This window comes from Spermophilus citellus, assembly GCF_964194105.1.
Source record: "Spermophilus citellus genome assembly, chromosome: 6".
Classification (NCBI taxonomy): Eukaryota; Metazoa; Chordata; class Mammalia; order Rodentia; family Sciuridae; genus Spermophilus; species Spermophilus citellus.
Window position 1 is genome coordinate 99,257,723 of NC_138187.1, and position 15,619 is coordinate 99,273,341.

Below are 15,619 nucleotides of genomic sequence, written 5' to 3' on the forward strand. Positions count from 1 at the left end.
GCTCCCTGGGTTGGTTGAAGTGAGCATAGCCTTCAAATGACAGGTGTGAGCCATTTCAGGGCCCAGGGCCTAAGGTCACACCAATAGCTAGTGACAGAGCAGTGGTCCTGTGACTGGGATCCTGTCCCTCTGCCACAGGGCCTTTCACCTTTACCAAGTGTCCTTCCTGTTTGAAGCCACAAACATTCTATAGGACCAGCATGAAATGGAATCCTCCACAAGGCTGGAGTAACTTGCTTTTGGACACAGAATGAAATGGTTCTGGTTCCTGGTCACCCCATGCCACACTCCAGGTTGGGCTTTTCCCCATGAGGCAGTATAATTTTCCTTTGCATCTGGGCTTCTATCCTCCCACCAAATGTGTGTCCTAGGCCTCCCCTGAGCCTCTATGCCTCTCTTCTCTAAAGGTGTAGTGAGCCAGGGAAGGTGGGGTGGGAGATGATTCCAGAAAGGCCCCAGCTGCTGTCAGCGCTTCCCTGGCAGAGATGATTCCCGGGGCTGCTGCTCCTGAGCACGGAGACCAGTTGGGTGTCCATCATCAGCTCCCTCCTCGCCCGGAAACTGCTTCTTCCAAAGGGTCTGCAGCAGCTGCAGCTGCAGCTGCAGGGAGGCCTCCTCCCAGCCCTGGTCATGGGAAGGTGGAAGGAGGGGAAGGCCTGGAAAGCTGCCACCAGAGCGAGGCTGGTGACAGGGAGAGTCTATCAATCTTGTGTGTAGAGCCGAATTCAGTGCTGGGGCTCAATGGGTAATAAACAGTGGCCACATTGCAGGCCTGACAAGGAGAGACTGCACAGATGGGTGCGCTGGGCAGCCTGATATCACCTGTGCAAACATCACCGCGTGTGGTCATCACCACATGGGGCCTGCGGTGCCATCACCAAGCAGGCCAGCTCAGCCCAGGGTGCGAGGAGTCCACGTCTGTCCTTGTGGAGCCCCTGGTGTGTTTTCCTTGATGTGCTCAAAACAAGAAGGGAACAGAGGCCTGAGAGCTGCCCAGCAGGTGTGCTGCTCACACCGTCCCTGGCACCCAAGGCTGGCAAACGTACGGTGCCAAGTGACCTGTCTCCCTGTTTTTGCTTGCTCTGGGTGGCATCACCCATCATAGCCTGACTCTTGATGGAAGGAGGCAGAGGCTGTTCCTAGAAATGGCCAGACCTGGCAGGTTTTGTAGCACAAGTGGTTTAAGCGCACATTAATGAAATCTGAGTTTTAGCTCTTCCAGGCCATCTGTTTGTAGTGGCCTGGGGAACACAGAGACCCATAAGGCTGGCCCCTCTCACAGGGACTCAAGGACAGCTTGGCTTAGACAAACACCCACTCATAAAAATCTGAGAGTGAACAGTCTTTTCCATTCCTGTGCCAACTAATGGGCGCTGCTCACAAGAGCAGGAGGGGCAGGGGAGACGTCAGTGGGGTCTTTCTGAAGCACTGACTTCTAGAATAAGGTGGGACCTCTTTTGTTTTCCTGTGTGCATCTTTGGATTTTTCTTAGGATGGAATTTATCTGGAGCCCATGTCCTGTGAAAGAAACAAGCAGTGGGGGAGGTGGTATCCACATGGTGAGACGCACACAGGGCTTTGAGCGAAAAGGACTCACCTGAATCCCAGCCGTGCCCCTCACCAGGGTGAGACCTTGGAGGCCCGGTTGACTCGGTTGACTCGCTGAGCTTCTGTCAGTAATCCCATCCACTCAGCAGGGCTTTTATAAGAATCAGAAATTAACATACAGGCCCTCAATAAATCGTAGTTGCTCTTGAAAGGAACACTGGGAATATGGGTTCCTCTAAAGGTAATGGCTGAACGACCTGTGGTTGCTAATGGTTAGGAACTGTCCTTGCTCTGCTCTTTCCAAAGGGCTGTGGCTTTAAACACGTAAATTGTTTCTGCAGGAGGGAAAAGGCAGTTCCCTAGGAAGCCAAGGGCATCCTACTCTGATGAGCAGACTGTCTGGACTCTGAGGCCTACACCCACCCCTGCAGCATCTCCAAATGCTGAGCAGGATCTAGAGGCTGCGCCTGACCATGAGACTGGAATACATCACCCTCAACTTCCTGCTGGTCATCATTTAAGACTTCAGAAAAGCCTCAGCTGTGGCCAGCAGCCTGCACTGGGGGTGGCCTTGGCAGAGCTCCTGGGCTGGCCTGGAAATGACAAGCTTTACAGGTGTGGGGGAAGGCTACGTGGCAGCCACATTTGGCACAAGGAGGAATGGTCACCATATGCATCCCACATCCTTGGCACATGCAGTTGGACCCCTCCCCATTTATTCTCTAGTCAATGCCCGGCTAGAAACTTAGAAGACCCATGTGCATTTGCTTCCTATGATCCAGGATGGAAAGCCCTGATCCCTGTCCCAAAAGGAAGCTGTCTGTGTGGCCATCAGCTTCATGTGTCATGAAGGATCACATTCCTCAGAGGGCCAATTCTTATGGCCCAACATCATGGGGTGAACATGGGTGATGAAGCGGGACATCAGGGAGTCAGGAAAGCTGTTATTAAACCAAGTGCAGGATTCAGCTTAAAATACTACCATCAGTATCAGTTGTAGTTTGCAATTCATATTTCTCCCACAATGAAGCTATATTAGAATAGTAGATTAAATAAATAAAGAATAATGGAAGAATATGATGGTTGTCATTTGTCACCCATGAAGATCCATGTTTCCACTCTGTAGCAACAAAATCAGTGATCTAAATATGAACAAGTAGAGCATATTATAAACAGTTAGTTATATATTGTTATCACCATAAAGTCATTACAGCAGAAATAAAAACTGTTTATTATTTTAACTATTAATATTCATCAAATGTTAATGAAAATACCTAACAAATAATTATGAAAAACACGTTGCTTAAGTAATAAAGATGAAAGAGATGATAATCATTGTGAATATTTAATCTGCAAAATAAAGAACATACCATTAATAAGACTTAATTATGTCATTAAATATTTAATTTTACTTTCTCTACTAAATTTTGTTTTCATTTTGCATATTTTAAATGTAAAAGCTTCTTAATAAGATTTGTAGCTTAAGCAATATCAAATGCCAGGCCATTTAAGTCTGACTTACTATCTTCATCAAATTAGCCAAATATCGCTTGATTTATCAGTAAGCAAAATGAGCAATGCTCTTTGCAGTTGACTACAAGTTATGCTTTGTCCAGAAGGGACACTGAATAATTGATGCTAGATTATACCCACATAAATATTGTCTTGGCAAAGAAAAATAACTGCTTCCCCTTTCCACTTTGTTTTAGTAAATACCCTTCAATTTGTGCAGAAGAACATGGATCCAATTCAGCTTTAGCTTGCTGTGGAATATGTCCCACACCCCTGGCAATTAGATCTTATGACTGATCCCTGTCACTTAAATTCCTATTTCTGGAAAAATCTCACTTAATATGCTCAGGATTACAGAGAGGAGTTGAGATCCTGGTACTGCTGAGCCACACTCAAGGGCAGCCCAGACCTTTCCAGCTCACCGTGGCACACAGCACAGCCTCTTCTGAGGTGCCCATGTGGGCCTGGCCATAGCAAGGCCAGGTACATGCTTGACACGAGTATACAGTTTACACGCTTGTGAGAGCCAGCCATGGGCCTTCTTCTGACCCTGCATCCAGTGATAGCTAGTAGCTGGAAATCAGCATGGAAATATTTACACCAAAGAAACTGGTGAACACTACAATTCAGGGCTTAGCCTGCCTGGATCCCAGAGAGCTGTTTGATGAGCATTACCAGCACACACACATTCAGATCAGGATATGGTGTCCCACTTCTCCTTCACCATCTCCCTCTGCACCCCTTTACCACCTGGGCCTCTGACAACCCAAAGCTCAGTGGGTGGGAGAACTCAGGCACCGTGGTGAATCAGGCATCTGTATGCCTCTTGACCAGCTCCTGCCCCTGGGCAGGCAGTGGAGACACTGGTCAGTGTCCATATCAGGCTTGTCCTTGCCCACTTGAATGCTCAGAGCTCTTGATGGGGGAGGAAGGTGGGTCCTGTTGTGGTGGCTGCTTAGAGAGAATCTCGCTCTGAGGCCCAGAGGGAAGCTGTACAAGGGGCAGGTGACCAGCAGACCCAGTTGGCCCAGGACTGAGGTTCTTTCCCAGGATGTAGGGACTTTTCTGTGCTAAAACCCACTATGGTCCCAGACAAACCTGGACAGCTGGCTACCCTCAGGGTGTCTCTGACCTGAGAGGCTGCAGGCGGCAGGGGGCCAGGTGGTGGAGGTGAAGGGGAGCAGCAAGTGGAAGACAAAGAATCCGCCTGGGAAAAGACTTTCCTCCCTTGGCAGCAGCTGGAAGGACAGAGAAAGGCAGGGAAGAAAGCAGAAGTCCCAAGGCGAAATACTGTGTTTCCGTCCTTGGGCACAAACAGGCCTGGAGCTCTGTCATCCATCTGGTTAGGATTCAGTTATGGAATCTCCAGGGCTTTGTGAAGGTGCAAGCCCAGACACTGGTGCAGGGGGGCTGGGCCTGCAGACCACCCTGCTCCCTCCTGCACATCAGCAGGGTGGCTGCCCTGGAGGCTCATTGCTATGCCGGGGCTGTGCATCCTGCCGGCTTCCCACCACCAGGAGCATGCTCCTCTGGGTTTTCCTTTCCAGTGTGGCTGGCAGGGCCTGGCACACTAGCAGAAATGGCCCTCGGAGGCAGAGGCTGGCATAGCAGTCGCTCCCTACCAGACCAACAGGCCCTTCCCAAGTCCTGGGCCTTTAGGTGAGTCATTGTGGTAGACTTTGTGTAAGAGCCAACTGTGGCCAGAATAACAATGGGCAAGCCTCGGATTCTTCTTTAACCTGTCTCTGAGGGAGGCCGTTTCTCTTGGCTGCTGGGATCCTATCAGATTGTGAGCCACAGGAACTGGGGGCTCCTGGTTTAATAGCTCTGCTCATGGCAAGTGCTCAGGCCCACCCACCTCTTGTCAATCAGGAGGCAGACTAGATGTCCCAGGGGATCCAGAGACAGACTTGTGACTTCTGTCGCCACCTAAGGCCTGCTCACTCCTCTGTACCACTTCTTCCTCTGCCTGCTGTGTCTGCTCATAGACAGGTCTGCAAAGGCTCACCCTGTGGGTTTCCTTCTTGGACTCCAGGCTGGTCCAGGTTCCTTCTCTAGGCTCACCTAGAGCTCTCAGGAATCCTTTATGGCCCTTGCTCCAGGCCGTGTAGTCTTCCCCCCCTCTAGGTGTGGGATTGTTGGACAGAAGCAACCCATTGGTCATCTTTGAATCTCCAACTGTGCTTTGTTCACAGCAAGTGCCTCGTGAGTGTTTGGACTGCAGGTGGCCTCTTACCCTTCCTCTGTCGTAGCTCAAGGGATTGCCTCTCGTTGGAAGCTTCTGGGTCAACAGAGGGTACCTTCACTCTCAGTGTGACCCTATCCCTCTCTTGCAGCTGGACAGTCACTGTGGCAGAAGTAATGATGCTGTCTAGTATTTATTAGGCTGTTAGCGCCTGCCAGGAACTGCTGGGAGCTCTCTGTGTGCATTCCCTTCTTTAGGTTCCACAGGATTAAGTCGTATTGCAGCACCCCCATTTTGCAGACAGAAAAAGCTGAGAGGTTAGGAATCTTTACGAAGCTGTTACATCTCCAAGCTGGAGGAACCAGGGTGAATCCCCTCCAGGCTGAGTCTGTACTCACTGGCTCTTGCTGTCCTCCTGCCTCTGTGTTCCACACTGGCTGCCTGTTGAATGGGTGACTCAGGGCTCTGGAAGGGCCTGCTGATAGGCCCTCTGGGGTGCAGGAAGGTTTTGTATCTGCACAGCGCATTCAGCAGCCACTGGCCATGTATGACCAGCGAGCTCTAGGAATGGGGCCAGTGTGATTGAGAAACTGAATTTAAAAATTTTTAACTAAGGTAAATTTAAGTAGCCACATGTGGGTGGTGACTACTGTATTGGCCAGTGCAGCTCTAAGAGATAAAGACAAAATATTTAACTATCTTTTCTAATTATCTTACCACATAGCCTATGGCCATCTAAAGAAGGACTTTCTCTGAACGGCTGTGTCTTGGTGTCTTTCCATCTTGGGAAAGTATCCTGCTGTCAGGTTTGAGTGAGTCTGTGCAGGAAGATGAGTCCTCGTCCCTGGGTCTCATGGCTCTCTAGCCACCTAGAAGAAGGCAGAGCCCTGGCTTCTTCCTCACAGAGGCCTCAAGAAGATGAGACCCTGAGATGAGATGGGAAGCCAGAGGTGGGAAGCCAGACCTGCTCTGTGCCGGGCCAGTGTTGACTGGTGCTTCATTTAATCCTCTGAACAACTGGTGACCTGCCTAAAAGTGTTCCCATCCAGTCAAGGAAAACTCACAAGCTAAGAAACTCTGAAAGTGTCACCAAGAGCAGGAGATGTGGCAGCACCTGGTCTTGTCTGACCCTCTGGCCCTGGGCTCTGTGGTTAAAAGGAAATTCTCCTTTGTCCTGATTACAAGGCAGTCACTTCTCAGTGGGAAAGGGGAGCATTCAAGACCGACCACCTGTTTGCGGAGGGTTGGTGTGTATTGTCATTGTTCCCACAGTGACTCAAGGCCAGAGCTTGTCCCTGGTACCTGAGCTAGAGACCTGTTTTCTATTCTCATTTCCTTTTTGGTGCTGGGACGGAACCCAGGGTCTTGAGCATCCTCTGCACACACTGCACCACCGAGCTACCCACCGGTCCTGTATTCTTACTTACTTCTGTAGTATTACTCATAGCTATGATGGAAAATTCTAGAGCTGTCCAACACAGGAGCCACACGTAGCTATCAAGCTTATGAAAAACAGCTCACTGAGATACATTACAAATGGAAAACACCAGCATTCAAAGATTCAGTGTGAAAAGTTATACAATCTCTCATTAATAGTTTTTACATAGATTTTATTGAAATGATCATATTTTGGATCTATTGGTTCAGATATATTTCACCTAAATTTACTTTGTCTGTTTCTTTTACCTTTTGAATGTGGCTGCCAGGGCATTCTAAACTCTGGTGGTGGCTGGCGCTGTGTTTCTGCTGGACAGATGGGCCGCAGGGCTGTGTGCATGCGTGACTCTGAATAAAACCCAGTGACTCTGCAGCTCTGCTGGCCTGAGAAGTCGCTTTATCATTAATGTTACATCAAAGCAGAGCAGAGTTAGCGGCTGTAAATGGCCGTGGCTCAGCCTTCCCGGGGCCTCTGCTTCTCTATGGTGGCTCAGGGCACTGGCTGCGGTGGCACATGTTTTTTTACAGATGCACACAGAGCTCCTGACACTGCTATGTCTCCATCTTGAGCAGTGCGACCAATTCTTTCTGGAGCAAGGAGCTTTGTCATTCCTGTGAGGGGGCAGGTGGTGACACCATAACATAGGAAAAGGACCTGTTCTCTCCAAGGCTGTCCCCCAAGGTCATGGGCAAGCCTAGCAGAGCCCACTACCCTGAACAGCCTGGAGATTCTTTTCCAGCTGATGACCTTTTCCGCAGGCAAGCAGGGGAGGGGATCGCAGCATCTGACAGTCCCTGACCCTCCAGTGGCACCCTCCCATTTTCCTGCTTATTCTTTCCGTTGGAGAGGAGAGTGTTGGAGTATTCCTCTTTGATGGTTTAGAAGTATGTGTGCCTTCCCCTCTTTCCTCTTTCCATCCATCCCTCTCCTTCCTCTGCACTGCTTTTACTCTGGTTTCCATAGTAACCACCTCTATTGTATCCCCAACTGCGAAGAAGAGAAACCGTGCAGATGTTCGCAGGGTTCCAGCACCTTCCCTTACCTATGTGGATGGAGTCCCTTATCTTCCTGCACTAATCTTCTTGTCCTTTTCTTCTCCCACGCCTGCGCCTGCCTGCAGGTGCTCCTCAGGGACAGCTCCTCTTCCCTCTATGCCACCTCTACAGGGAGGAGGGCGCTGAGGGATAGCAGGGTCTTCAGGAGTCTATCTTCCTGGTGGCCTTTGACACAATGACAGGCATGGGTTCCAGGCAACATGCTAACACAAAAGCTCTAGGGGCAGAATCAAAGGAACCAGGGCCCAAGAGCAGCGGGGCCTAGCTTTCCAACTGCTATCTGACAAGCACCTTACCTGAAAGCTAGCAGATCAGAGAGAGCCTGGGCCACCTCTACCCCAGACACTATCCCTCTCTCCCAGTCTTTGGAAAGCACCTGCCCATATCTGGTGGCATGAACATCTGTCTTTATTCTGTGCATTTCCTTACTGCAGACACACACACACAGGGCTTTGCACACCCACAACAGCTGGGTTGCCCACTGTCCTCTTCCTGGGAAGGCCCAGCTGGTGACCTGGGGAGGCAACAGGAGTGGACCTCATCAGTCATCTGCTGAAATTGTTTGAAGATGCTCAGGCCCTGCTCCTCCTTGGAACTGGACGTCATTCTTGGTTACACAAGCCTGGCAGCCTGACAGTAATGAACATGTAGCCGTAGAGAACCTCGTCCTTTCCAGTGGCTTTATTTATTCACCTCCAGTGAAGGCTGAGCTATATTTAGCATATGATGTCAGCGGGTTGTTTGGATTCTTGGAAATTGGCAGGAAGCCACCTCTCACATGATATATGAAATCACAGATAAATGCCTCTTTTCACCAAAAGAAAAACAGCTTAATAAATGCAGCCCTTTTCTGCTTTCATCTTCCCTCCCTCCCTCTCCTGCAACCTCCTTCCTCCCTGCCAACCCCTCTCCCTCCACCTCCGCCCGCCAGCCCGTCTGGGGCTTGTCTTTCTGAGGCACAGCTCAGCAGAGCCTGTGAAGTGGAAATGAGTTGCTGGGTATCAGATCAGAATGAGGCTGTTGGGATACTCAGCCGTTTCTCCCTCTCTTCTCCAGCCTGGAAGCCTGCCAAAGCGCTCGTGAATCAGACACACGCACAAAAAGGCAAATCTATATGGCCGTGGCTTTATGGGGCCCTATATTTATGGCCCAGCGCTCGCTCTGGGTTGCTGCTTTGCAGGGGAAGATGGGAAATAGATAGTGATTCAGGGTTGCCATTAAGTGTGAAAACAGCCCCTGTACAGATTGTGTGTAATAAACCAAGTACAGAGAGAAGCCGTAAGGAGCTCTAGCTCTGCCACATTGGATCAGCCCCGCAGCCCATCAAGTTCAAGCTCAAGCTGGAGATATGCATGGCGGTTAATACCTGGTGCTTGAACACGTCTTTCTACTTTCCCTGACTCCCCCATAAGGCTCTCAGTCCATTATGCAAAGCTGTTGGAAGGACTGGGTAGGGTTATATGTGGAATTAAATTAATTCTCGCTCCCCCCCCATCAGTTTATACGATCTGAAGCACAAGATTTAATTACCCTTATCTCAGCTCCTGTAAAACCCACGTCATTATAGATCAAGGGTTGGCCCAGTCCCTCTCACAGGTCAGCTGTAACATTTAGCTCAGTGACCCCCTGCAGGCCCCGGAAACAGGAAGCAGCAGCTCCATGTGGTTTATTTACATTCGTTTGTCCTGGCCTTCCCAGTGGCCTGTTCTGACCTTGGAAGAGATTTGAAAACAAGGGAAGAAGGGCTTAAGCTCAGAAGCTCCCTTCTAACACATGCTGTGTCCAGGCTAAGCCACCCTGGCTTGGGGAATCCTTGGTGATGTGGAGAGTTTCAAAATTACCACCAGGACCCTGACAGCAGCTGGCCTTGCTCCCACACTCACACGTGCAGTGAATTATGCTAGAATGTTCGTCTCATCCTGGATGGCAGAAAGAGCAAGGAGGAAGGAGGAGGGAGTGAGGCAGATCAGACCTGAGCTTTATGTAGCCACCTTGGCTTCTCATGGGGGTGAAGAGCAGATGTGTGGAGGGATGAACAGACAGACGGATGGACGGACGGACGGATGGATAGATGGATATATCAATTAATGCATCAGTGAGCTGCCTTGCAAAAATGGGTGCTTGCTGTAGGTAAAAGCTGTTCTCCCATCCAGTCTGCTAGCTGGCCTTCATTTAGGGCTTCACGATAGAACTACAGATGAGTGGAAGTCTTTAACTAGAGCTATTTTTTCTTTCTTAAAGTGACTGTGTTGTACCCACATGACCTGCTAGATCCCTTCCAGCCTCTTAAAGTCTCAGGTTCTGTAATTGTGTGATTCTGTGACTTTTTGAGTCATTAGAAAAGTACCTGCCTCCTGTCCCCCAGGTAATTCAGGGAGACCTTCCTCCGAGATAGGATCCCCACTGGAGGACCGGAGTGTCTTGGGCCCCGGAGGAGTCAATGATACCCAGCTCTGGAAGACCTTCACCCACCAAGAGCACGCTCTCCAGGCTCTCTATGGGGCTAGGATCATACTCATAATGATGGCAGTTGTCAGGGCTTGGATCTGGAATGTCCCCAAAGGCTCCTGTACTGAAGAAGTCTTGGTCCCCAGTGCCACAGTGGTCAGAGGGGGGCTCTTGGGAAGTGATTGGATCATAAGGGCTCTGATATCATCAGTCGATTAATCCACTGATAAGTTCATCATTTGATGATATTAGTGGGAGGTAGTAGAAACTATAGGAGGGGAGGCCCTCCTGGAAGTAGGCCATTGGGGGTGAGCCCTTGATGAGTAATTCTCTTCCCTGGCCCCTTCCTGCCATGAGTGAGCAGCTTTGCTCAGGCACTCCCTCCGCCATGATGTTTCTGCAGCAGGGCCAGCCGACCGTGGACTGAAACCTGCGCCCACATAAATCTTTCTCCCTTTAAGCTGATTTTCTCGGGTCTTTGTCACAGGGACAAACAGCTGTCTAGCACAGTGGGGATTTCTGTTTTATGTGAAGAGAAGTTCTTTTGACCCAAACTGCTCAGGAAGTTCACTGCCACTTCTATGAGCCCCAGAATCACATAGAATAGTACTCATTACCTTGTGATGAGGGCAACTTACCCACCCATCTGTCTGTGGGGTTGGCCAATGGCCTTCCTGGTCTTGGGCTGCTGTCGAAGGATCTTCTGCCATATTTCATTAGAGAAGTATAAGAAGGTCAGGCCCAGGACAAGAGAGGAGGTGAGCAGGCCTGCACTGTGCATGCCCCTTCTCTGCCAGCCTCGGCCTTGGACCCCGAAGCCTCTGCGATGTTGATGCCCAAGGAAAACTGGATTGCTATTTATTAACTCCTTTTTAAGGAGGGAGTTATGGGAGCCAAGAAGGATGTCCACATGCTCAAGCCCCCAGAGCTGGCAGATGAGAAAGTGCCCAACCTTGAAGTCACCAAGGCCATGCAGTCCCGCAAGCCTCAAGCCTCGAGGCTATGCGAAGGGACAGTTTGCCTGGAGACGTGTCTACTGCTACCTTACCACAAGGGTGTCCAGGACCTCCACAAATACTGCCACCTGCTGTGTGAGACTGAGCCTGCCACTCTATGCAGTAGCTGGCCAAAGACTGGCAGACCTCGGCCCAAAGGTGGAAGCACAAGCCGCCAGCAAGTCCCACAGAGGGGAGGCCGACAGACACCTACAGACGAGTGCTGTGCCCTTTGCTGACGAGGAGCTGGGTGGGGTCAGCAATCAAATTCCAGTTCAGAGGTGGACTGACCAAGTCCACGACCCAGTCCACCTCTGAACTGGAATTTGATTGCTCACAGGTGTGGAGTCGAAGCTGGTGGCCTTTACCACTCTCCCCCATGCTCTCTCCTTGGAGGCCTTCTCCAACACACCGCAATACATCCTCAGTCTGTCTCTGGAGGCTTATTGATGGCCCGTGTCACTGGAGGCTCTGGGAAGACTCTATGTGAAGACTTGGGAATGGAACACAGAACCCCAAAGTGGAACATAGTCTCAGAGTGGGACTCGGTCTCCTGAGGACAGGCATCACCTCGGGGCATCATATCCGGGCTTGTCAGCAGGGCTTGAGCCTTGCTTCCTTCTGAGTAGTCACCTCATCTCAGAGCAGGGTCCACACACTCCATACAAGGGAAGGTGCTGCCTCCCTGGCGATCTGCCAAATGTGGGAGACAGGTCCATTTGACAGTCCTCTGGGGCTAAGAACTGAGAGATGAGGGCCAGGGGACCAGCCAACCAGTGACAGTGCAAGGCCTCCAGAAGCACCATGGATCCATAGAGCAAGGCACAGCTGCCAGTCCAGAGAGAAAACTGACCTAGAGCTGAGAGGATGAGCCCACAGGTAAAAGAACAAGGGCAGCCAAGCAGAGGAAACAGTTGCGTGCAAAGAAACTGAGGCCTGAGAGCACTTGGTTCTGCTCAGCTGGAGTGCACAGCGCACAGTGGGAGCCAGAAGGCCTGCCAACACCCTGCCAATGAGTGTGGGTTTGTTCCTTTAGAAAGACCCTGCCTGGCCCTGGCCAAACTTGTGAGAGGCTCTGAAACCTTGTGAGTGATGTATGACAGCCTCTGAAATACTGAGCCCTAGCATGGAGCCAGGGCTGGGCCTCCTGACCTCAGGGAACTTCTAATCTAGGTGAGGAGTAGGAATAATGGAACATGGTGGCATGCCCAGGGAGAGGAAGTACCAGGTGTGTGGTGACAGGAGCCAGTGTGGAGAGAGGTGGCAAAGGATGAATTAGGGCCTCTGGGTGGATTCATAAATTAGGCAAAGCAACTGTTTCCTGCTGCTGACCTGGCATAGCTACCTCCCAGCCCTCCTCAAGCCTCTGTCTCCCTCCTCCAAGCTGGACCTCACCGGATCTGTTCCCATGCTTAGGTCCATCCAAGGGTCAGAACCTCCTACTTGGGGTTCGGCAAACCCACCCCATCTTCTGCTCTTAACTCACCTGGGAATAAAGATACTCCAAGAAGTGCAGCATTGGTGGGGCTCTCAAACGAGAGGCTTATGTCAAGGCAGCTGTTTCGGATGAAGCTGGCAATTTATGAATGCCCTTGTCTGTACCTGGGAGAGATTTTCTTCAGTGCTATCCGTGCTCCCCGTGGCAGACTCCAGATGGGCCATGGCAAACATGTGGACCACACACGCCCTGTCCTCTCCCTTCTACCCCAGCCAGGGACAACGGGGAGGGATCGCAACATTGGAAACCAAAAAGCAAGTTCCTGTAAGGAGGTAGTGCGACATTACTATCCTCCCAAGCTCCTTCCCAGCAGCAGCCGCAGCAGCTACAGTGAAGAGTGTTTTGTCACGCAAACCCATCCAAGCCTGCAATTCCACCATCCTTTGCCCCGTGGGCTCGTGAAAAAAAAAAAAAGAAGGAATAAAAAAATGCCAAAAATAGTGCCACTGGGGGCTGGTAAACCCAAGCTGCTGCAAGCTGGGGACCAGCGCCTGGAGCAGCTCTGCCCTCTGGGACGGGATGGCTGCAGGGCCTGTCCTGACAGAGCAGATGACCTCAGGATGTAGCACCAAAGACACTTGGAGAGAAAGAGCCAGGGAGATCTGCATCTGTGAGTCCCTGGATGAGGGGAAGGGAGCACAGAGTTTACACTGCAACCCTGGACTTTCCAAAGAGCATGTTGAGACAGACCTCGGAGGACAGGTTTCCTGCAAGCCTGGGACTCACCTGGCTGCGGCAGCCTGAGAGTTGTCTAAAAAGAATATAATGAGCCACCCTCTCCCTGGAACAGGTGTCATTCCCCATCCACTCTCTTTCTGGGTCTTCAGTTCCCCATCAGTACCCTAGGGGCATGAAAGACGGAGTGTCCCTCACCAGTGCCCCTCACCACCACTTAGGCCCAGGAGAAAATGGAAGCCAGTCAGTCAGCTGCTGGGATACTGGAGGGACACCAGGCTCTGGAGCAAACACTCTGGATTAAAGGTTCTTGCTCCTGGCTCTGTTACCAGCCCTCAGGAGAAGGAGGGCAGGCTGACTTCTAAGTTCTGGGTCCCTTTCCTGGGAAGGGACAGGGCCTCCAAGATGCTGAGAGCCATAGCTGAGTCGGAATGACACATGGCATTTTGGCCAGAAGTAATGGTTGAGAAGCGAGCCATTAAGATGATGCTGGATTGGGGCTGGAGATGTGGCTCAAGCGGTAGCGCGCTCGCCTGGCATGCGTGAGGCCCGGGTTCGATCCTCAGCACCACCAAAACAAAGATGTTGTGTCCGCCAATAACTAAAAAAAATAAATAAATATTAAAAAATTCTCTCTCTTTAAAAAAAAAAAAAAAGATGATGCTGGATTGATTCAATTGTATATTAGACCTTTACTGTCCGGTAATAGGATGGCTTTTGCTGCATCGGACTCCCGCTACTTTGGAGTTCCTGTTGAGTTCTGGGGGGCGGGGAGGTTCCGAGAGTGAGTGTGCGCGCAGCCCTGGGGAGGGATTTCCGGTTGGTGTGTGGTGTGCATGGCGTTCGCGGGAATGCGGAGAATAAAGGAGTTCTTGTTTTAAACCTACAAGGCTGTATGGAGGCTCGGTTATTTTGTGTCCAGCCAGACTGCGGCACCAAGACACCTACCTGCCAGTGCCAGTGTTAATGCTGGGGGTGGGGTTCTTCTGCACACAGTAATGCCTTTGCTGCTATAGCCCGCACCTGTGGTGCCACTGGTGGACACCCTCCTGATGCTCAGGACTGTGGGCCTCCTGGACTCCCACTTAGGGTCAAGGAGGAGCAGAGGAGCCCGGGTGCACCCCCGGGAAGCCGCTGCCAGAGGCCCAAGCCAGGTGCACAGGGCCTCAGCCCAGTGGTTATCCACGAGCGGAAGCCCCCACCCTGTCCCAGAGGCAGTGGCTCTTGTCAAACGCAGGCTGTTCTCATGTCCCCAGATGGAGACTGGGTCCCGCCCTTCTTGTCTCATTTGCCACAAGAAACAAGGGCTCACATTTTAACCAGATTTTAAAGTGGGTGTGAATATTTATCTGGCCACTAGAAACCCAATTTGTGTCTTGTTTATAGAGACCCCAGGTGAAATAACAAAGGGGATGGGAAGACTTCGAGCAGAACTGTCCAGGTCCTTGGAGGAGGAAGCCTAAGGGCAGCCCACTGCCACACAAGCCCCACCATGGGCCACCAGAGCTGCAGCTTCATCGTTGGCAGGCACCTTCCTATCGAGCTCCTTCCGATCACAGCTAATTAGTGCACTCACCTGGGCCTGGCTCCCCAACTCCTGCTGTCTGTCTTGCTTGTCACTCACAACAGACTTCTGCAAGCAGAGCAGTCCCCAGGGAGGTTTCCCCGGGGACCCTGTCTCTGGCATCTTTAAGCAGCTGTCACTCCATCCTGTTGTTTTTCAAGAAGGAAGTCCCCAAGGCTTGGTTGAGGCAGACTCGAACTTGACCCCCCACGGTGATCTGTTCACTTGCATCTCCCCCTGGGGAAGGGGTGCCAAGCCCCAGGTGCCCATGGGTGGATCCTGGCAACTTCTCAGCAGTACAGCTCACCACCTGTTGTTTTCCACCCAGAACATGCGCTTGGACACGTAAGGGTGTCAGTGGTTCCTGCAAAGCCAACTTCTCCAGAGGTGCACAAGACCTTTTCTGTACAGACCAGCGTCAGCCCAGGGTGGTCTGTCCGCACAGCATCTGAGGGGAGCACACGGGCCCTGCATAGGTGGGCTGGTATGACAGAGGGGGTCATTCCGTCCTTGAGCCTGAACCTTATTTACAAGTACTTTTAAATAACCTGTTAGCTATTTCTCCTGAAGGCCCAGAGGTGGTGGGCAGGAATTGTCATGCTTTTGAAAATAAGGAAATGAAGAGAGAAACAGTCTCAGGAATGTACCCCTGGAGTGAGAGAGAGAGTCCAAGTCCCAAGGAGTGAGTCCCCTTAGCCAAA

General features: G+C 51.2%; 1 long non-coding RNA gene across 1 annotated transcript in view; it reads left to right on the forward strand.

Annotated features, from left to right (window-relative positions):
* Positions 1–14,192: 14,192 nt before the first annotated feature.
* The window catches only part of LOC308650708, a 34,151-nt gene continuing 32,724 nt past the window's right edge, over positions 14,193–15,619 (forward strand). Inside the window, exon 1 of the long non-coding RNA XR_014022394.1 lies at positions 14,193–15,394. This is a non-coding gene — a long non-coding RNA (uncharacterized lncRNA). The remainder of the gene's footprint in view (positions 15,395–15,619) is intronic.